Here is a 23256-nt window from a genome sequence, read left to right on the forward strand (position 1 = left end):
AGGGAGGATGAGGATGAGGATGAGGAAGAGGAGTAAAAGGAGTTCGGAACAGGAGGCAAACTGAAGCGCCCTGCAATCCTCGGCGGTGGAAGGAGATGCGCCAAACAAATTTAAAAGGTGTATCTTACACGTACCGATACAGACTATGCCGAAATTAAATTTTTTTTATCCCCAAAAGGGTGTTTATTAAATAGCGGAATAGAACAACAGTATACAACTGGTGTATCTCACAGGAACGTATGAATTAAATATTTTTTATTTTTTACTTAAATTGTTGATTTTTGAATAGCAGATGTGAACACAGCAGTGTCGTATGTGTTATCTCACGGTCAGCAGGCTATGAAGGAAAAAATGTAAAAAAAAAAAAAATAAAAATTCCCCTTTAAATTTGTAATTTTTAAATAGCAGATTAGAACAGCACTGTGTGTAAGGGCTGTATGTCACAGTAACGTATGAATGAAAAAATGAATTATTATTTTTCACTTTAATTGGTGATTTTTCAATAGCAGATGTGAACACAGCAGTGTCTTATGTTTTATGTCACGGTCAGCAGAAGGCTATGAAGGGAAAAAAAAGAAAAAACTCCCCTTTCAATTTGAAAATTTTAAATAGCAAATTAGAACAGCACTGTGTAGTAAAATATAGCTGAACGCTGCAAACAACAGACTGATAAAAATATTTTGTTTTCTCCCTCCTCCTCCTCCTCCTCAGTGGGCTCAAGTGAGGGCAAAAAGATCGTTCACTGCACCACCCCCCACACAGCAAAATCGATGTAGATCGCTAACGGACGATTGTTCTGTCCTGTGTCTCCTAATCTCTCCCTGCCTACTCTCTCCAGCCTGTCCCTAAAATGCTTTTCTATCTTTCCCTGCCTATACTCCGACCTGTCCCTACATTCTTTTTTAACAGCCATAATGTTTTTTTTTCCTGTCTTTGTCCCTAATCAGCAGCAGCCAGCACCGTTGTGTAGGCTCTCTCCCTACACTAGAACAGACTGACGCGCATCGTGCTGTGTCTCTAGCTTATAAAGACCTGGGTCACATGCTTCAGCTGGCCAATTACAGCCATGCCATTTGTAGGCATGGCTGTGATGGCTTCTATGGCACACCAGTTAAACGCTTGTTGATTGGCTGTTGAAACCGCGCCATTAAAACCACGCCATTACATACAAAACATTAAATAAAATGACCGAACACGGATTTTAAACCAAAATATACAGTAAAGTTTTCAGGTCCATGTCCGGGTAACAAAAATCCAATTATCCGGTACGGACCCGAATAATACAGTCCGTGTTCGCTCAACCCTAATTGACCAGTTTATTATGTTTAATTATGTTGAAGAGGTTTAATCCTATACTCACGCACATTCTCGTAATAAGGTTTACATACACTATTGTAGCTCTTTTGTTTTAAACTCAGGCGCTTGTTAAATACCCTCAAGTTTGTACCACTGCTCCTGGTTGTTATTGAACTTGTTATATTTTCTCTGCCGTGGGGTGCAGATTGGACGTTTGCACTTTTACCTCTCTATTCTCTTCCACTTTTCCCCTACCTAATACCTTCCCCTCTTCCGCCTTTGCCTTGGATAGGGGTATTTCTTTTTAGTTTCTGCCATTATAGTGCCGATTATAGTTTTAATTTTCACTTTCCTATGTATTATTCTTATTTTTGGCTCTCCTCTTTTTTAACTTTTTGTTTACTCCTAAACTTCCTCCTAGACTACCTCTCTTTTGTTTTCTGTGTGAACCCCCTCCCCACCACCTCTATCTTTTACATCTATTTTTCTATTTTATTCTATTCTATTCTATTCTTCTATTTCTTTCAGGAGACATACTTTCATACAGGTCTAACACCTGTTCTCAATAGTCAGTATTTTCCCACCTGGTTTACCTGGAACTAGAGATGCACCAGGTGGCAGATTTCTGTTTTCAAGCTCTTTATTGCAGGCAAATCATACCTATGCATCCCTAACTAAGAAAAGGACTTCTAGTTCACAATATATTTTAGACCTTACAAGATTAGCAGAAGGGGCAGCAATTATTGAGGGGGATTTTACCTGCATTCTGGACCTTAGACTCCTTATATTTTAAATACAAAAAATCCAATGATTTTAACTGCATACTGGACCTTAGACTGTAAAATCCACTTTAGATGTGTTTGCAGGTAAACGTGCCATCGCCCATTCTCGTATTAACTGACTCAAATGCTTTTTAACCCTTCATCACCTTGATCCTAAAGGATCGAGACTACACATTTTTCTCTTCAGTCCATGGCTCATACAACCAAATTCACTTCTTTTTCAGCAAATATGCTTCAACACTACATCCCACCTCTTTTATAGGTAATATACAGTACTTTGTTTAAACCATGCCCTGATCTACTTGAGGTTTTCTCTCCCAGATCTACCATAACAAATATGGACATGGAAACGTAATGAAAACCTTTTACAATATACTCTTTGTGCCACTGAAATAAATGACGCAATCAGACATTTTCTTATAGATCACCAAAGGGATTATACCTCCTTATGCCTACAATGGAAGCCACTCAAATGTGCATTTAGGGGAGTATTTACCAAACATGTAGCATCTCTGAAGAAAATACCTGGAACTCCAATAAATGACCTGTTCCATCGCATAGCAACCTTGGAAAGACACACAGAAAGCACCCTGACCAGGACACACTATAACACTTGTTCACTAGCAGGCATACATTCCTACAAGAGGAAGTGCCACTCTCTATTGCCTCTTTAAAAATGGCCAAAGCCCTGGCCCACATGTTGTTTCCTCCTTATTTTATAAAATATTTCATGAAGCCTTGACACCCTTTCTCAATAACACTAAAAATGCAATTATCCTGGCCCATTTGCCCCACATGCCGGGGAAGCTCATACAGTAAATCCAAAAACTAGTAAAGGTATTTCCTTATGTGGAAGCTAAAGGCTCATACCCTAACAAAGAAAAATACCTGTCTTTACTCCAAACTCATAGCAAATGGGCTTACTGTAAATATCTAATCCCCACTCTTATTCACTCACACCAGATGAATATTCATGTCCAAACTTGTCTCATTTCCGTAGATGCCCAAAAGATCTTTGAAAGGTTAGACTGGGGTTTTATTCAGGAATCCCTAAGCCAAAAAGGTCTGGATCCCAATCTCCTTTAAAAGATCATGGCGCTCTTCTATAACCCCTCTGCTAACATTTTCAATAAAGGAATTTTATTAGACCCTATTAGGATTCATAATGGTTCTTGAATGGGATGTCCCTTATCCCCACTGCTCTATATTCTTGTTATGGAGCATTTGGCAATTGCACCGTGTAACAACTAGGACATCTCTGGGATTCAAGTTTCAGACCATCCTTATAAATTGCCTTTATATGCTGACGACCTTCTTTATTATTAAGGAGTTTGACAAATTTGGCTCTATCAGCAACTTTAAAGTTAACTTTGACAAAACGGAGGCTCTAAATATATCCGTACCCTCTCACAATCTTTTCTTATTCCTGTCTAAATTCTCATTTCACTGGCAGAAGTTTGCTGTGAAATATCTGGGCATCAGTATTCTCAAGACTCCACAATATTTAGCAAAGGAAAATTATACTCTTTTGCTCTGTTTTATATGTGCATATTTTTAATTATATGACAAATCATGCTTTTCTTGAATAGGACGTATCAAAATAATCAAAATGGACATACTGCCCAAACATCTATATATCTTTAAAACGGCCCCCATTTGCTACCTTCAGACTTTCTCTCCCAAGTCACCTGTCTCATAAGTCCTTTTGTATAGAGTCAAAAAATCCATGTTACAAAGACACACCTTTGTCTTAACAAAATGCAGTGGAAAGAGTGAAACTGAGGGGGGGATGGTCACCATACCAAATATTTCTCTCTATCTCCATGCCAATACCCTCATGAGGATAAAGAGCTGGTTTCACACAATAAACGTTATAAACATTGGGTCAATTGTAGGATGACCTTTACCAGTCTAACCCTAGTGTCTCTTGTATAGCAGAGATATCTCTGGAGCACAAAAAAATGCATTACCACTTCTGGTACACTCTACTCTACCAACATGAGGTATGTATATAGCAGGTGGCCTCCTTTCCTCATACCCTGACCCTCTGAGTGCCCTGTTTGGTTATCCTAGGTTCTCCCCAGCCATGCTCACCCCACTTTTTTTAATAGGGCATGGATCAGACAACATCCTGGTTACTCAAAATCTACAAGCTGGAAGCTTCCTCCATTAACACAGCTATTACCACCATGCTATAACAACCCTACAGCCAAGCTGAAATTTTCTCAGGTGTCCCACTATCTAAAAGTATATGTAGACCCTCACCTTGTAAAACAAACTTTTCAGTTTATAAATAGAAATGAAAGGCAAAACAAGTGATTGCATGCACTCTGTTCTCAGCAGCATAAGGAGCTCAGGGAGCTGGAGGAGGAAAAACCTCAGTACACTGGTCTTCCTTGTAAATTGCTGTCTGAACAAGTATGATCATTAGAAGAGAGCAGGCTGAGTTTCCAGCACAGCCAGAGAACTGACCTCCATTAATAGGAAAGCAGAGGGACTGGCAGAAACACCAGGGATTTCACACAAAGGAAGGAGAACAGGATACTTTTTCATACAAGTACTGTACATGGTACAGCAGGCACATAACAGGAATATGAAATGTTGAGTTTGCATATTCTCAAAGTCGCTAACTCCAGTGGAGTCGCTACTGTTTCAAGCAAACAATCCCGACCACTTCATGTCCACAATCTATAACCTTTTTAGTACTGAAAATCAATCCCACACTCCAAGCTTTGCAACTAAATACGAGGGGAATTGGTGACCACAGCAAAAGACCTTGACTGCGAGAAAGCATTGGTTTTTACTCAGAAGTTAATGATTTGCTCAAAGGTTCAGGAGTAAATTACAAGATCTTTTCTAGATATTATTGTTGCCCTTCTATCCTTTATTAAATTATTACTTCCTCCCAGATATCTGCTGGAATTGTTCCTCTGCTGAAGGTACAATGACATATAGAATATATGGGGGACATGTCGTCTTATCGCTCCTTTTTGGGAACACATTTTTTGACTATATAACAATCTTACTGGAGATGTAATTTCTAACACCCTTCAAATGACTTTATTAAATATGATACCAGGATTCTATAAATAAATTAAATAATTAAATAATAAAAAACAAAATTCTAATACCCCTCAATTGACAGGATGGAAATGCAAGATTCATCACATGCTGATCTAAGACCGGGGTCTAATGATACATGCCTGATTACTTGGGCTATTGACATATTTGGACTATAGGAGTAATATTACAGTTACCCCACCTTGTTAAAGCTGGGATTAACAGTCCTCCATCCATTATACATGACCAAAATCCCACAAGATATGGAGAACGCGGAGTTCAATTACTGACCTTATATCTCTCCATGCTTTCTTTCTTTTTTTTTTCTTTTCTTGTACTCTATTTTCTTCTTTCATTTATTTTCTAATGCCTAAATGCAAGCACACCGAGGGGCAGGGATCCTCGGGTGGATCAGTCTGGTGACCAAAATCCCACAAGATATGGAGAACGCGGAGTTCAATTACTGACCTTATATCTCTCCATGCTTTCTTTCTTTTTCTTTTCTTGTACTCTATTTTTCTTCTTTCATTTATTCCCTAATGCCTAAATGCAAGCACACCAAGGGGCAGAGATCCTTGGGTGGATCAGTCTGGTGACCAAAATACCACAAGATATGGAGAACGCGGAGTTCAATTACTGACCTTTTATCTATATATGCTTTCCTTTCTTTTTCTTTTCTTTTCTTATACTCTATTTTTCTTCATTCATTTATTCCCTAATGCTTACATGCAAGCACACTGAGGGGCAGAGATCCTCAGGTGGATCAGTCTGGTGGATCTGAGCCTCCCACAGTCCTTCAGCTTCATTGATGTTTATCCCTAAAAGAAAATTTGTGTATCATACTGCAAAGAATTTTCACTCAGTTGTCCAGAAATACAGTACATATAATGTATATATTTTTACCATTTCTATTGCATTGTCTGGAGGCTCTCTAATACAGTTATAGTATATTTATCTCTGAAGCCTCTTAAGGGCAATTTACTTTTGCATGTCTTCTTTGTATGTAGACCCTGTCAAAATTCTGCAAAAATTATTAAAAAGAAATGAAACTAAAATATATTGTACCTCATTCCTTTGGCTTCGAGGCTCACAAATTTCTCAGTGTGAAATCCCAGCAGCCTGAACTGTCCCCAGGAAACCGAAATAATGCTAACCTTATTTTATAGCGCCTGCATATTAAAAAAATAATTATATATATATATTCTGTGTAAATATACACACGCACACATACATTTTCTTTTCTGTTTTCCTTTCATACAGTACAATATTACATTTGCTTATTAAATTTCAGGGCTTAGCATTGAAATATTTACTCTGTATCCCATCTAAAATTGCTTTGTGAATAAATCTCAATTATAAGCATTATGATTCGGCTAGGGAACTGGGCTTGGCAATCATTTTAGCGACACTCAAATAGCATTAGAGTTGGCTTAATTTTAAAATTTTATTTCTATTTCTACCCTTCAGGCTCATATATTAGGTTGTTCTGTGTACCGATATTTGTTCCAGATTTCCCAGGAGAACACTATTTTTTGCCCTTCGATCACATGCTCATATTTTATACTAGACGCTGGCTCATACAGTTTATCTCTCTCTCTCTCTGTTCCAAATCAACATTTTCCTGGCTTGCTCTCTCCCTCCCTCACTTTCCCTCTCTCAGTCTTTCTCTTTACGATCTCCATAAAACTGTACCTGCAATGCAGTATCAAAGAGAGGAACAGATGAGATTTGCTTGTAAGAAGCCATGTGCGCTCAGATAAAATAAATTAAATATAGATACTGGGAATCAACTAGTGTGATCATTAATGTAACTGATTAGGTGGTGGCAAGAGTAAAAAAGAAAATTATTAAAATCAAGCCTAAACATTTAACATGGAAATATATGTAAGGGAACCAAACTAGCTGCCCGGGGCTACTGCTTTTTACCTTGGCCATGTTCGAATCCAGCAGACCATGCTGCTAAAAAAACTCTGATGTTCTGGGAACACCTCAGCCCCATTATTTTGGCTCAATGTTCCCAAATCTGCCCATCTGATTCTGTTTGCAGGCACTGTACTTTTCTACAGATTGGACCTCCCTTTTAGAATTACTAGCTCCCTGATTATTCAGAAGAGAGAATGCAGCGGTTATGTGTAATAGATTAAAAGGGACATATGAATTGGCAGAATGACTGTATTCACACCTAGGGACATTCTCAGATCTATTTGCAAGAAATGTTGGTGATGTAATTCTTTAAAGGGTCTCTAAACCTTCGTTATTTGGCTAATAAAACATAACACATTTCATTACTCCATTATTCATTTTTGGTTGTGAAATTTTTCCAAATATTTTGTTTGCAATTTGTGAATGCTATAAATGGCTGTTTGGGTGAATATATGGGAGCTGCTAATGCTGGGTTATTTTAAATATGCATGCTCCGGGACTTATAAAGTAGTGATTGCAAACGATCACCCAGTAAAACAACCCATTCAGTTTAAAATACAAATGAAAGGCAAAACATCTTTATATAGATTCTTTGTATAGATTAATAAAAAAAAATGATAAATACCCTTTTTCCCTTTTTTATAAGTGATCACATTCCCTCTCTTTTCTCAGCTGCATAGGAGCTGGGGGAGGAGAAGCATCAGTAGCACTCTGAGATTGCTACTGAATAGCTGTGTAGCAGTTGAAAATGTAATCTTTATTTGCATAAAAGATATACAAAAAACAATACTTTGTCGGGGTACATTCTCCCCTGTACTGCGACGCAGCGCATAAATACACTACATTACAATACATTTCCGGTCATACAAATAAATACATTCAATCAAATACATACATTCTGCGGTATGATGCCTGATGTGTTGTGCAGAGTAATGCTACCCCGTGAATAGCTGTGTAGCAGTGGCGTGTCAGGACAAGTCAGATTATTGGAGGAGAGTACAATGAGTTCCCAGCATAGCTAGAGAACTGACTACGGTGTGCTCTTCTGCTTAGTGTGGTCAGTTTTTAACAGGAAAGCAAGGGGACTAGCAGGAACACCAGGGATTTCACATGAAGGAAGCAATACAAAGAGAACTTTCTCATACAAGTACAGGTACAGCAGCCACATATCAGGAAAATGAAGTGTTGGGGGTAACAAATCCTTTAAATCCAAGAGCAAACATTTATTAAATTGTTGCATATTAATTCTTAGATGTGATGGCTGCATCAGTTTTCTTTTTAAGCATTCCTTTCTTCTATTTCTATCTGGTAATCCATCCAGTAAGTCTGTTGTTTCCAAAAGAACAGAGACATGGTTCAAAGATTCAAATGACTGGGAAAAAACTATACCAGGGTACACACTATACAGGAATGACAGAGTAGGGAGGAGGGGAGGTGGAGTTGCTCTATATATCAAAAATAGCATAACGCTAACATTAATTAAAAAAACAAAGGAAATACTCGAAAACCCACAGAGTCTGCCTTCCAACCACAGATGGATCTTCCCTTAGAACTGGTGTAGTATACAGACCCCCAAGAGTGACTGAAGATTATTATAACTTGCTGATTGACAAGCTAACTCAAATGGCAATGAAGGGAGAGGTTTTCATTATGAGTGACTTCAACATGGCTAACATTACCTGGAATTCTCAAACTTTTATTACAAGCAGGAGCAGGGATGTATTGGAAGCACTAAATGGGGTTGGTAAAAAGCCCAACCCTAGGTGATCGTATTCTAGACCTAGTACTTACAAATGGGAATCGACTGTCTGATGTTGAGGTGGGAGAAAATGTGGGTTCTAGTTATCACCAATGTCTTTGGTTTGGTATTAAAACAAGAACTGAAAAAACATACAAAAACAAAGGTTTTAGACAAATTTCATGGAAGAGATGTACAACTGCACTATAAGGGACTCCTCCTATATCTGCTTGTCCACCAGCAAGCACATATAGGAGGAGTTCCTTATAGTGCAGTTGCACATCTCTCCCATGTAAGGAGTAAGTATCTCCAATGGTATAGAGAGGTTGGATTTATTATGGATAGTGTACCCATTTGCATATAATATCTGAATCTAGTAAGTAGCAGACTCAAAGATAATATTTTACATACCCCAGAGGTCATAATACTTCATTAGCAAACATTGAAACAAATAGAATGATAGAAACATCTAAAAAAAATAAATAAATCAGGAACAATATTACAGTTAATATACAGTATATTACGTATGATTTTTCACTATCATTTGTCAGTGTGTTTAATAGACAAATCAGATTTAATATATCGTATATTGACTATGATATTGTCCTCTTTAAGGTATTGCCTATCATTCTATTCATGTTACTGTTTGCTAATGAAGAATTGTGATCTTTGATGTCTGTATGTAAGCTATTATAATCTCTGAGTCAGCTATTTACTGGAATCAGATAATATTATCAAATTATAGATTATTACCCTTTGACTTTAATCCTTAATATTTTTACTTGTATATTTGTTTTTATGTTCATGATCTTTTACCTTAAGATTTATGACCTTTATATTTGTACTTTTTTTATATACAATACCTGATGAAGAGGGAGTGTGTTTGCCCCCCCAAATATGTTGGCTTTTTTTTGCTATGAATCTATTTTATCAATTAACTACGTTGGACTCTTAAACATTTGTTTGGCGCTCCTATTGGATTGTATTTCTGTGAATTCTCAACTCTGGGTCCTTTTCCTATTACTGGAGGGAGTCCCCGTTTTGTGAAGCATGGCCGAACTGGAGCCTGTGTGTCCAATGACTCTTAGACAATCTAAATCCAGTGCCCGTTTGTTCTTGTGTTTGGCCAGGATCATCATGACAGCTCAGGACCTGTTGTTGCTGTCAATCTCAAGTCAGCCATGGCAGGCCCTACATTTCCATTCTGGAAGCTAAGCAGCTCACACTTCCTGCAGTGCACACAGGAAGAGAGTGGCGGGAGAAGAAGGAGCAGATCGGCTGTCTCCTCTCCCATCCGTGCTAGTGAGGAGGGAGGGGGGGGGTAACTTTCAGTGTAGGCTCTAAACTGTATGAGAGAGATTCTCTTAGCTCAGAGTCCTGCTGAGAAGGCACTGATAGGCGGCACTGATTAGCACTGATAGGCAGCACTGATAGGTGGCATTGATGAGCACTGATAGGTGGCACTGATAGGCAGCGCTGATGGGCACTGGTTGGCTGCATTGATGAGCACTGATAGGTGGCACTGATGGGCACTGATAGGAGGCATTGATGAGCATTGATAAGCACTGATAGGCAGCATTGTTAAGCACTGATAGGTGGCACTGATGGGCACTGATAGGTGGCATTGATGAGCATGGATAGGTGTCATTTATGGGCACCGATAGGCAGCATTGATGAGCACTGATAGGTGGCACTAATAGGCAGTACTGATGGGAACTGATAAGCAGCATTGATGAGCACTAATGAGCGGCACCGGTAGGCAGCACTGATAGACGGCATTAATGGGCACTAATAGGTGGCATTGATGAGCACTGATAGGTGGAACTGATAGGCAGCACTGATAGGCTACACTGATGGGCACTGATAATCAAGGCACTGATGATCAGTGCTCTGATTATCTGTGTAAACAATGTACTGAGTGTCTTGTTAGTTAACGGCTTTCCCTTCCTCACATTGTTTAAGCTTGGGAGGAAGGGACTGCAAGTCTCTTTACATGTGATCAGCTGATCACATGGCAAAGGATCGCTGTAATTGGCCCTTTTCTGTGATCTGCAATCAGCTGTGTCTGTAGGACACAACAGTCACAGAGCGATGGATGCATACCCCAGGGGGCAAACGGAAGGCAGGGTTCTGGGAGGATGTCCATGGGTGCCCTCCCAAATTGGAAGCCCGCGACTTGGATGGAGGGGGGGGGGGGGTTCAGAAGGACCCTTCATGGTTTCTTGCACCGGGGCCCAGAAGGTCCTAGTTAAGCCTCTTAGTAGGAGGAATGGTGCTCTATCATTGGCATCAGTGGGAGGAATAATGCTCCATCATTGGTATTACCAGGAGTAACAGCATCCTATTGTTGTCAGTGGGAGGAATAGTGCTCCATCATTACTGTCAGTGGGATGAATAGTGCTCCATCATTACTATCAGTGGGAGGAGTAGTGCCCCATCACTGCTGTCAGTGGAAAGAATAGTGCCCCACCATTGGTTTCAGTGGATGGAATAGTGCCCCATCATTGATATTAGTAGGAGGAATAGTACCCCATCATTGGTGTCAGTTGGGGGAGTTTTGCCCCACAGTTGGTGCTAGTGTTAGGAATAGGGCCTCATATAATTTTTATAATATACTGATTGTTACTTGTTTCATTCTTTTTTTAGTCTCAGTACTCCTAATTTCCTCCTGCCCTTTTTATAGTCACATGCTGCCTATATGCACTATCTTCAGCATTGGCTGCACCTCTTTGCTCTGGACCGGCTTCCTGATTGTGACAGCAGTGGACTTTGCAGGGTGACAACAGAGCAGTACAATTGTGAGACAGTTGTCACCCCATAACAGAAAGTGACTGAACAAGGATCTTCATGGAATGATTGCCCAGTATTATTTTATAGTATAGCTTGTATAGCTGTAGATATTTATAGCAAACATACTTCATCCCATCTCCCCTTTCTCATCAATGTCATGGCCAACTTCAAGCAAAAGGCATGTAACCTCTAGAACATTTTCTAACTGCCTTTAAACTGTAAGACAATAGTTTTAAAGTCGAATCCAGATGTTCAGCATAATTAGGCATCATGTTCATTGTCAAGGGGGTTAAAATGTTCAGCTTTACAACATAAATGTCTCCTTAGCAGTAGAGGAAAATATATGTACCAAAAACCATCGGGTTAACTTTTCCCTAGCCGATTAACAGAAAAACAATTCTTTCTCCTTGGCATCGCTTACTCTTTATGAAATAATGATACCATGCAGGGTCTTCATTAAAACACTGAAACAAATGATCCTTAGCAGATTGGAGGGAGCGCAGACAGAATGGGGTATAGGGGACTTGTTGTGTCTTACATAACACGCTGGGGAGAATTTTGCACATCAAAAAATATTTGGCTGGCTCTCTCCTCCCACGCATCAGAAGATAAATGACCATTCCATTTGCCAACTGCATTAATACAAAACTTTATTAATACCAAGGTTGTGCAGGACAGAGAGCAGCAACTGTCAGCCTGCAAATGTATTACTTTCCATCTGTATAGAAGATCTGTGTTAGCATTGTTAACATAAAACTGTCCACATAACATAACCCTGGAGCAATATCAGAAAACCTTGAATTGTGGGTTTGCCATGGCTTTTACAGAAATGCAAAAATGGGAGAAGTGCTATTTTGCTTTTTATCCCAGTTGCAGCTCAGCTGATCTTAATCAGGAATAAAATAAATTAAGGCTGGCTTTGCATATACTGTATATGCTGTGCTAATTGATTGATTGTAAAAGAAAAACCTGTCCCTTGTGCTAATAAAAAAAAAAAAAAATTTTGTCTAAATTTAGCTTTTACATACACAGATATGCTATCTGCCAAGGGATTTCTATTTTTGTCTATCCAGTCCTGAGATTTGTACAGGTCTGCCAAACAGCACAACCAGTTAGGTGACACCACTTACAGATAAGGAATACTGAGGTGTCCTCTCTCCATTCCCAGCCTTCTGACTAGACAGCGAAAGAGCATACCTGCCAACTGTCCCGTTTTTCCCGGGACAATCCCGGCAAATAGGAGCCTGTCCCGGGTATTTTACAGTGTCCCTGTTAATCAGGGACAATGTAAATCACAAAAAAAAAAAAAATTTTTTTTTTTTTTTTTTTTTTAATTTTGTGCCACACAGTGTTGCTCTCACCGCAGCTAGTTGTAGTTCTGGCAGCAGGTTATCTCTCTCTCTGTGCCCGATCACTCTTCCCACCTGTCGCAAATTTAACGTGTCACCGAAGGCAGGGTGTCAGCATGGTGCACTTTCCAAAATCCGCCAGCAGGGGGAGGCAGAGCACCTTCCGACAAGCTGGAGGCCTCACACTTAATGAATTACTACTATCAATAATGTTTTTTTATAGATATAATTGATACACCTGTTAATTGATACATATATATAGTTTTCTAGCTCTAGATAAATGTGTGTACATATCCGTGTATGTGTATGTGTGTGCATATATATATATATATATATATATATATATATATATATATATATTGCTCAAAAAAATGAAAACAGACCTCAATCCTCAATGGGAAAATTCTCATGCTGGATATCTATACTGGTATGGACTTGGTATGTGTTAGGATAATATGGACTGGGTAATGTGTTAGGATCTATACTGGTATGGACTATACTGGTATGGACTCTGTAATGTGTAAGGATGGTATGGACTGGGTAATGTGTTAGGATCTATACTGGTATGGACTGGGTAATGTGTTAGGATCTGTACTGGTATGGACTGGGTAATATGTTAGGATCTATACTGGTATGGACTGGGTAATATGTTAGGATCTATACTGGTATGGACTGGGTAATGTGTTAGGAAGGAAAGGATGCTACATTGTTTTATGCAAATGAAAATTATCACCTTACAGAGGGCTGAGTTCAAAGACAGGTGAATAAAGTGTGAAATATGCTCAGGTGTGACCATACAAAAAATGGAATATGTAAATCTAAATAAAGTATTAGGTGTAAATAAGTACCAAAAAATCTAATTATACCAGATAGTATAATCATACTTATTTACACCTTGCACTTTATTTATATTTCCATATTACATTTTTGTATGGTCACACCTGAGCACATTTCACACTTTAGAATTGCAGGGAATTGTGATGAGAATTTTAAACTTTAGGCAGAAGTAGTGCAGCTGAATGGGAGAATTATTCAAACTCTGCTACTTTGGCCTTACGTTTTCAATTTCCTGTAATTCTCTCTTTATGAAGTAGACCCTATAATCTGATAAGTAGGCGGAGATTAATTCTGCGGAGTGGGCGGAGCTTCGGGGAAGTGGGTGTGGTAAGTAATTGATAGCTGTGCTGCAAAGTGTCCCTGGAAATGTTTTTCAAATGTTGACAACTATGTTGTTTCCTATCAACAGGTTCCCTGTCAGCATATTTGCATGCAGGACAAGTAATTGGCTCCCACTGCTGCCCAGTCTAAGTGCTGCTGTATAGGGGATTGCAAGAGACTGATACTAATGGGCCATACACACTATAAGATTTTTTGAAGACTTTTTCCTTTAGACTTACCGAAACCATATAATATGAGGTCAAACCTAAACACTTTCAATTTGTATGCAATCTGGCAGGCCCTTGCACTACATAGAAAAGGTAAATCTGAAGGAAAACGTCTTCAGAAAATCTTATAGTGTGTATGGCCCTTTAGTCAAATTTAGGTTGCACTAGCAACACTTTTTATTTTGGTGCATTTAGCTACATTCATTTGTGTCTTTTATAGGTGTCATGAGTTCAGATTTAAAGTGTTATTGAATAACTGACATTACCAATGACACTAATACAGTGATCAGTGCTAATAATATACACCGTCACTGTACTAATGACACTGGCTGGAAAGGGGTTAGCATCTAGGGTGATCAAAGGGTTAAATGTGTGCCTAACAATGTGTAATGTGTGTAATGTGTGTAATGTGTGCTGTATGTTACTAAAGAGCTCTGTGCTGTTATTGGACACAGACGATCAGCAGGTCCCGGCCATGAATCATTGGCCAGGACCTGCTGACAGACTCCCGTTGTGTACAATTACAGCGGGAGTCAGCAGGGGGGCACTCATGTGCATGCCCTAAACCTGAAAACAGGCATCGAGCTAGCAGTACGTTATTTTGCCTGTACAGGCCGCCTGTCTGCAGTATATTGCAGGGGGGTGGTACGCAAGTAGTTAACCACTTAACGCAAACTGACGTAGACCTATGTCGCCTGACTTTAAGTGGTTGTACCAGGATGATGCCTCTAGCTAGAGGCATCATCCCGGTACCGTTGTTTAGAGCCGCCGGTCGGCTTTCCGGCGGTAATGACCAATGCGGCTCAGGAGCCGCTCGATCATTATCCTGGTAAGCAGGAGGGGACGTCCCCCCCCTCCCGCCGCCTTCCGCGGCTCTGCCAGGGTCTCCCGTCCCCCGAGACCCGAGCAACCAGCCGGGGTGTCCGCCGGCTGGATGGAGTCCCGATCTAAGCCGGATGTGGCTTCGATCAGGTCTCCGATGACGTAACCCTGAGGCGGCGTCCATGACGTCACATCCAGGTTACTCGGCTGCTAAAGGCGGCAGATTCAAAAAGTGACTGTATTCAAAAATGCTGTTTTCAGCATTTTGAATACATGGAAGTGTAGTGGAGGGGTCTAGGGTCTTTTAGACCCTGATCCCTTAGACCCTGATCCCTCCATAAAGAGTACCTGTCACTGCATATTGCTGTCACAAGGGATGTTTACATTGCTTGTGACAGCAATAAACGTGATCAGATTTTCGCACGTGAATGAAATTGCTGTTCAAACCACATATGTGAGGTATTGTTGCGATCAACAGAGCGTGAGCAATAATTAAAAAAAAAGAGCTACACTCCAACTCTAAACTGGTAACCGTTAAAAATTTTTAAAGCGTCGCCTCTGGAGATTTTTATTGACCGTAGTTTGTCGCCATTCCACAGGTGTGCGCAATTTTAAACTGTAACATGTTATACAAAAACAATGGGCTAACTTCACTGTTTAGTTTTTTTTAAATGCAGTGAAATGTGATTTTTCGTAATTTTTCCCAAAAAAATGGCGTTTGAAAGACCCTTGCACAAATACCGCGTGACAAAAAATATTGCAATGACATTTTATTCTCCAAAGTCTTTGCTAAAAAAATATATTTCCTGACAGACTCCATGGCAGCATACGTATTGGGTTTGGCCCCGCCTCCAAACCTACCCATAGGACCTCACTCCCATAAATCTTTGCTCCTGTTCAGCACACGTGTTCTTTTTTTGTCCTCCAAAGGATTACCTGATATCCTACCTGAAGATGGATTCCGGGTGATGGATGGCTCTACCAGTCGGGTATTGAGCTCTCCAATAGAGATGTATAGAACTGTTCGCCGGCGAACAGTTCCCGGCGAACTTCGCATGTTCGCGTTCGCCGCTGCGGGCGAACATATGCGATGTTCGGTCTGCCCCCCATAATACATCATTGAGGCAAACATTGACCCTGAACCTCACAGTCAGCAGACACATTTCCAGCCAATCAGAATACCTCCCTCCCACACCCTCCCACCTCCTATAAATAAGCAAGGGCAGCATCCATCTTAGATCATTCTGAAGCAGTGTGTGTAGTGAGAGTAGGGAGAGCTGCTGCTGCTGCTGCTGCTGTTAAGCTAGGGACAGTTAGTCAGTGTTCCTGGTCTTGCAGTGTTCTTGGTCCACTACTGCTGTAAGGACAGCACCCCAAAAAGCCCTTCTAAGGGCTGGTATTTGTGTAATTTTTTTTTTATATATATATATATATATATATATATATATATATATATATATATATATCTAGCGTCCCCAAAAGCCCTTTTAAGGGCTGGTAATTGAGTTGTTTCTTCTTATATATATATATATATATATATATATATATATATATATCTATCTAGTGTCCCCAAAAGCCCTTTTAAGGGCTGGTAATTGAGTTTTTTTTTTTATTTATATATATACATATATATATATCTAGCGTCCCCAAAAGCCCTTTTAAGGGCTGGTAAGGTAATAGAGTTTTTTTCTATATATATATATATATATATATATATATATATATATATATATATATTGTACACTGTGACTGCAGTTGCCTGCCCGCTGTGTGTGAGAGGCCACAGACTGTACTGTGTGCACACCACACTCATTTCGGGTGGCACAGGCACAGTACCTGGCATTTTAAAAAATATTTTTTTTTTCCTCTGTCATAATTGCAGTGAGTGCTGTGTCAGGTCCACAGAGTGCACTGTACCCACTGCAGTGCACTGCCCACCACTGATATATATACGGTGGCACAGCATCTTGTTGCAATAAATTGAAAAAAAAAATATTTTTTATTATTGCAGTTGCCTGGGCTGCCAGTGACTGTCAGGTCCACAGAGTGTACTGTGCCCACTGCAGTGCCACTGTGTGCCCACCCACCACTGATATATAAGGTGGCACAGCAGCTTGCAAAGTAAAAAAAAATATATATTTTTTTAAATTGCAGTTGCCTGGGTGCCAGTGACTGCTGTCAGGTCCACAGAGAGTGTACTGTGCCACTGCCCACCCACCACTGATATATAAGGTGGCACAGCAGCTTGCACTCATAGTACAACAGTAACAACACATTAAAAAAAAAAATGACAGGCAGAGGCAGGCCACCCCGCAAGGGCCGTCGTGGTCGTGGTGCTGTGATTTCCTTAGGCCCTAGAATAATGCCCAGTGTTCAGAGGCCACCACAGACCCTGAACTCAAAAAATTCTGAGGCCATAGTTGACTGGCTTACACAGGACACCCAATCGTCTACAGCTTCCGCTCGGAACCTTAATGCACCATCCTCCTCCAGCTCAGCTTCGGGCACCTCTCAATTTACCACTCACCAGCCCGCCGGCACCACCACCAACACTAGCACCACAGCCGCTTCACTTGATCCGTCAGAGGAGTTATTTTCACATCAGTTGGAAGAAATAAGTGATGCGCAACTATTAGTGCCAGAGGATGTAGATAACGGGGATATGTCTCAGTCAGGCAGCATTATACACATGGACGTACATTGTGATGATGATGATGATGATGTTGTACCTGCTGCTGCTGCCTTTGCTGAGTTGTCAAGTGAAGCGGCTGATGATGACGATGTGTCTGTGGATGTCACCTGGGTGCCTGCTCGAAGAGCAGAAGAAGAGGGGGAAAGTTCAGATGGGGAGACAGAGAGGAGGAGGAGACGAGTTGGAAGCAGGGGGAGGAGGTCATCGCAAGGAGCTAGTGGCGCAGTCAGACAGCATGTAGATTCGGCACCCGGGGTCAGCCAGACAGCACGCCAATCAACGCAAGCTGTTGCCACCACCAGAATGCCGTCCTTGCAAAGCTCAGCAGTGTGGCATTTTTTTTGTGTGTCTGCCTCTGATATCAGCGATGCCATTTGTAACCTGTGCCAAAAGAAACTGAGTCGTGGGAAGTCCAACACCCACCTAGGTACAACTGCTTTGCGAAGGCACATGATCTCACATCACAAATGCCTATGGGATCAACACATGATTAAAAGCAGCACACAAACTGAAAGCCACCATCCTCCTCCTGGTCCAGCATCTTCAGCCACGTCAACCACTGCTGTCCTCCATGCCCCCTATCAACAACCCGCCCCTCCGCCTCTCACCTTCAGCAGTTCCTGCTCACCTGCCCACAGTCAGGTGTCTGTCAAGGAAATGTTTGAGCGTAAGAAGCCAATCTCACAGAGTCACCCCCTTGCCCGGCGTCTGACAGCTGGCTTGTCGGAACTCTTAGCCCGCCAGCTTTTACCATACAAGCTGGTGGAGTCTGAGGCCTTCAAAAAATTTGTCGCTATTGGGACACTGCAGTGGAAGGTACCCGGCCGAAATTATTTTTCACAAAAGGCAATCCCCAACCTGTACTCTATTGTGGAAAAGGAAATCATGTCCCATCTGGGACAGAGTGTTGGGGCAAGGGTCCATCTGACCACTGATAGCTGGTCTGCAAAGCACGGTCAGGGCAGGTATATAACTTACACTGCGCATTGGGTAAACCTGCTGGCGGCTGCCAAGCATGGAATGCGTGGCTCTGCTGCAGAGGAGTTGGTGACACCGCCACGACTTGCAGGCAGGCCTGCTGCCACCTCCTCTACTCCTCCTACTCCATCCTCTTTGCTAACCTCCTCGGCTGAGTCCTCTTCTGCTGTTGCGTCTTGCTCCACACCAACTGCACCCCCCAGCTCCCCAGGGGCTATTCCACATGCCGGATACGACAGTGTCACGCTGTCTTGGGGTTGACTTGCCTGAAAGCAGAGAGTCACACCGGACCAGCACTACTGTCCGCCCTGAACGCACAGGTGGATCAGTGGCTGACCCCGCACCAACTGGAGATCGGCAAAGTGGTGTGTGACAACGGCAGCAATTTGTTGGCGGCATTGAATTTGGGCAAGTTGACACATGTGCCGTGCATGGCACATGTGTTGAATCTGATTGTGCAACGTTTTGTGCAGAAGTACCCAGGCTTACAGGACGTCCTCAAGCAGGCCAGGAAGGTGTGTGGCCATTTCAGGCGTTCCTACATGGCCATGGCGCACTTTGCAGATATTCAGCGGCGAAACAACATGCCAGTGAGGCGCTTGATTTGCGACAGCCCGACACGTTGGAATTCAACACTGCTAATGTTCGACCGCCTGCTCCAACAAGAAAAAGCAGTCAACGAGTATTTGTATGACCGGGGTGCTAGGACAGCCTCTGCGGAGCTGGGTATTTTTTTGCCACGTTACTGGACGCTCATGCGCAATGCCTGTAGGCTCATGCGTCCTTTTGAGGAGGTGACAAACCTAGTGAGTTGCACCGAAGGCACCATCAGTGACATCATCCCTTATGTTTTTTTCCTGGAGCGTGCCCTGCGAAGAGTGCTGGATCAGGCCGTAGATGAGCGTGAAGAGGAAGAGGAAGAGTTGTGGTCACCATCACCACCACCAGAAACAGCCTTACCATCGATTGCTGGACCTGCGGCAACACTGGAAGAGGAGTGTGAGGAAGAGGAGTCAGAGGAGGAATGTGGCTTTGAGGAGGAGGAACACCAACCACAGCAGTCATCCCAGGGTGCTCGTTGTCACCTATCTGGTACCCGTGGTGTTGTACGTGGCTGGGGGGAAGAACACACCTTCAATGACATCAGTGAGGACGAGGAATTGGACATGAGTAGCTCGGCATCCAACCTTGTGCAAATGGGGTCTTTCATGCTGTCATGCCTGTTGAGGGAACCTCGTATAAAAAGGCTGAAGGAGAACGACCTGTACTGGGTGGCCACGCTACTAGACCCCCGGTATAAGCAGAAAGTCTGTGATATGTTACCCAATTACCAGCAGTCGCAAAGGATGCAGCAGCTACAAAATAAGTTAAAAAGTATGCTTTACACAGCATATAAGGGTGATGTCACAGCACAACGGGAATCCAACAGGGGAAGAGGTGAAAGTAATCCTCCTCCTACCACCACAACCACGCTGGCAAGGACAGGACGCTTTACAGACATCTTGTTGATGGAGGACATGCGGAGCTTTTTTAGTCCTATGCATCACCACAGCCCTTCGGGGTCCACCCTCAGAGAACGACTCGACCGACAGGTAGCAGACTACCTTGCCTTAACTGCAGATATCGACACTCTGAGGAGCGATGAACCCCTTGACTACTGGGTGTGCAGGCTTGACCTGTGGCCTGAGCTATCCCAATTTGCCATTGAACTTCTGGCCTGCCCCGCTTCAAGTGTGCTGTCAGAAAGGACCTTCAGCGCAGCAGGAGGTATTGTCACTGAGAAGAGAAGTGGCCTAGGTCAAAAAAGATTACCTCACGTTTATTAAGATGAATGAGGCATGGATCCCGAAGGGACTGACAGTGGGGGATGCATTTGACTAAAAAAGGCCTGGTGATGACTGAGATGCCTTGGCCTAAAAATGGTCCACACGCTGCTGTATATAATCATTCTCTGCATGCCGGATGACTTACGTGACGTCTCCGCCACCAACTACGGTTCAAGCCGCAATGTTTTAGTGCACTTTCTGCCTTTAAACCTCAATTTTTCAGGCCGCTGTACAGCAGCGGCTGCAACAATACCTGCTTTTTCATGCATGTGTACATGCCTAATTTTTCTGGCCTCTGGTGCTACACTGTGGCTGCAAAAAAACAAAAAACAAAAAAAAAGGCACATACATGTGTCAATTCCCCTTCGTGATCGTTACCTTGTCGTGGTGAAGGGGCTTGCGTATCACAATGAAGCGATCACCTCTAGGATTGTGTTGGCACACCCCAGATGATAAGGTCGTTGCTTCATTGTGTACAGACCAAAAGCAATCCGCAGGATAATTTTTCATAGAAAAAACATTCATTTTCTTTCATTCTTTCTGCGGAGCTGGGTATTTTTTGGCCGCGTTACTGAATGCTCATGAACAATGGCTGTAGGCTCATGCGTCCTTTTGCGGAGGTGACAACCCTGGTGGTCAGTCGAACCCAAGGCAACATCATCAACCTCATCCCATATGCGTTTTTTCTGGAGCGTGCCCTGCGAAGAGTACTGGATCAGGCTGTAGATGAGCATGAAGAGGAAGAGTTGTGGTCCCCATCACCACCAGAAGCAGCCTTGTCGTTGTCAATTGCTGGACCTGTGGCAACGCAGAGAGAGGAGTCTGAAGAAGAGAAGTCAGAGGAGGAAGGTGGCTTTGAGGAGGTGGAATACCAGCCACAGCAGGCGTCCCAGGGGGCTTGTTGTCACCTTTCGGGGACCCTTGGTGTTGTACGTGGCTGGGTGGAGGAAGAGACCTTCAATGATGTCAGTGAGGACAAGGAACGGGACATGGCTAGCTTGGTATCCAACCTTGTGCAAATGGGGAGTTTGCGGTTGTGCAAATGGACTGACTGACTGACTGTTGTTAAACGGGGAGTTTGGTCTGTCAGAGTTTGGTCTGTCACTGTGAAGCGGGCGTAACCCTTACACTACTTGACCGATAAAACATCATACCTGATCGTATTCACACACTGGATGTTTTAAAGCACGTTATTCCAAACAATTTAGGAATGTTAGGTGATTTATGCCCTTTATGGATCAAAACCCGACTCTGCGTCAACTACGTAATTTTCCATGGGCGTTTTGCCATGGATCCCCCTCCGGCATGCCACAGTCCAGGTGTCCCTGCTCTACTGAAAAATTATCTTTTGTTTCTGGTTCTGGACATGCTACAGAGCTGAAACTTCACACAAAAAAAGTTCTTAAAAATTGTCATTTTTGATAGAGAGCCAATTATTGAAAAAAAAAAAAAAATTTCTTTGGATTTATTGTCTGGGGGGGTCTAAAAAGTGTACCTGTGAAGTTTCAGCTCTGTAGCATGTCCAGAACCAGAAAAAAAATAGAATTAGGGTTAGGGCTAGGGTTAGGGTTAGGGTTAGGGTTAGGGCTAGGGTTAGGGTCAGGGCTAAGGTTAGGGTTATTTTTAGTGCTTAGGGTTAGAATTAGAGGGGTAGGGGTAGGGCTACTAACTCTAACCCTAAGTATCTCACCGTAACCCTAACCCTAGCCCCTAACACTAAACCTAACCCTAACCCTCTAACCATAACCCTAACCCTCTAACCTTAACCCTAACCCTCTAAGCCTAGCCATAAAAATAACCCAAACCCTAAACCTAACCCTAGCCCTAACCCTAACCCTAACCCTAACCCTAACCCTAACCCTAGCCCTAACCCTAATTCTATTTTTTTTCTGGTTCTGGACATGCTACAGAGCTGAAACTTCACAGGTACACTTTTTAGACCCCCCAGATGCTAAATCCAAAGAAATTTTTTATTTTTATTTTTTTTTTAATTTTTCCAATAATTGTCTCTCTATCAAAAAATTACAATTTTTAAGAACTTTTTTTTGTGTGATCCCTCTCCGGCATGCCACAGTCCAGGTGTTTGTCCCCTTGAAACAACTTTTCCATTACTATTGTGGCCAGAAAGAGTCCCTGTGGGTTTTAAAATTCGCCTGCCTATTAAAGTCTATGGCGGTTCGCCCGGTTCGCCGGTTCGCGAACATTTGCCGATGTTCGCGTTCGCCGTTCGCGAACGGCGAATTTTAGGTTCGCGACATCACTACTCTCCAATAAGCCCCAGCTGCTGCGGGGTATGGAGTAGGGGTGAAGATGTATGCAGCCTTGGCCAAAAAGCCCAGCTGCTGCGGGTGGCCGGTACCCTAGAATGAGATAAGTCCGGTGTGTGCATCCATCCCTGGTGATCTGCGGTTTGTGAGTACAAAGTCCTCCATGGCAGCTATTTGTGTATTATTTGCTCATATATAGCCTTTTTTGTTCTTACCTGGTTTTTCATGCTTTCCCTGGTGGCTAGTGGTCCGGGGCCGGTCAGCGATTCACTTCCTGACCGGCCGCCGGTGCGGTACGCTACTGCGCATGTGCGGCGCCTCGGGAACGAGGCTTGGCTCTCGCGCATG

This window comes from Pelophylax lessonae (assembly GCF_965119305.1).
Source record: "Pelophylax lessonae genome assembly, chromosome: 4".
Taxonomy (NCBI): domain Eukaryota; kingdom Metazoa; phylum Chordata; class Amphibia; order Anura; family Ranidae; genus Pelophylax; species Pelophylax lessonae.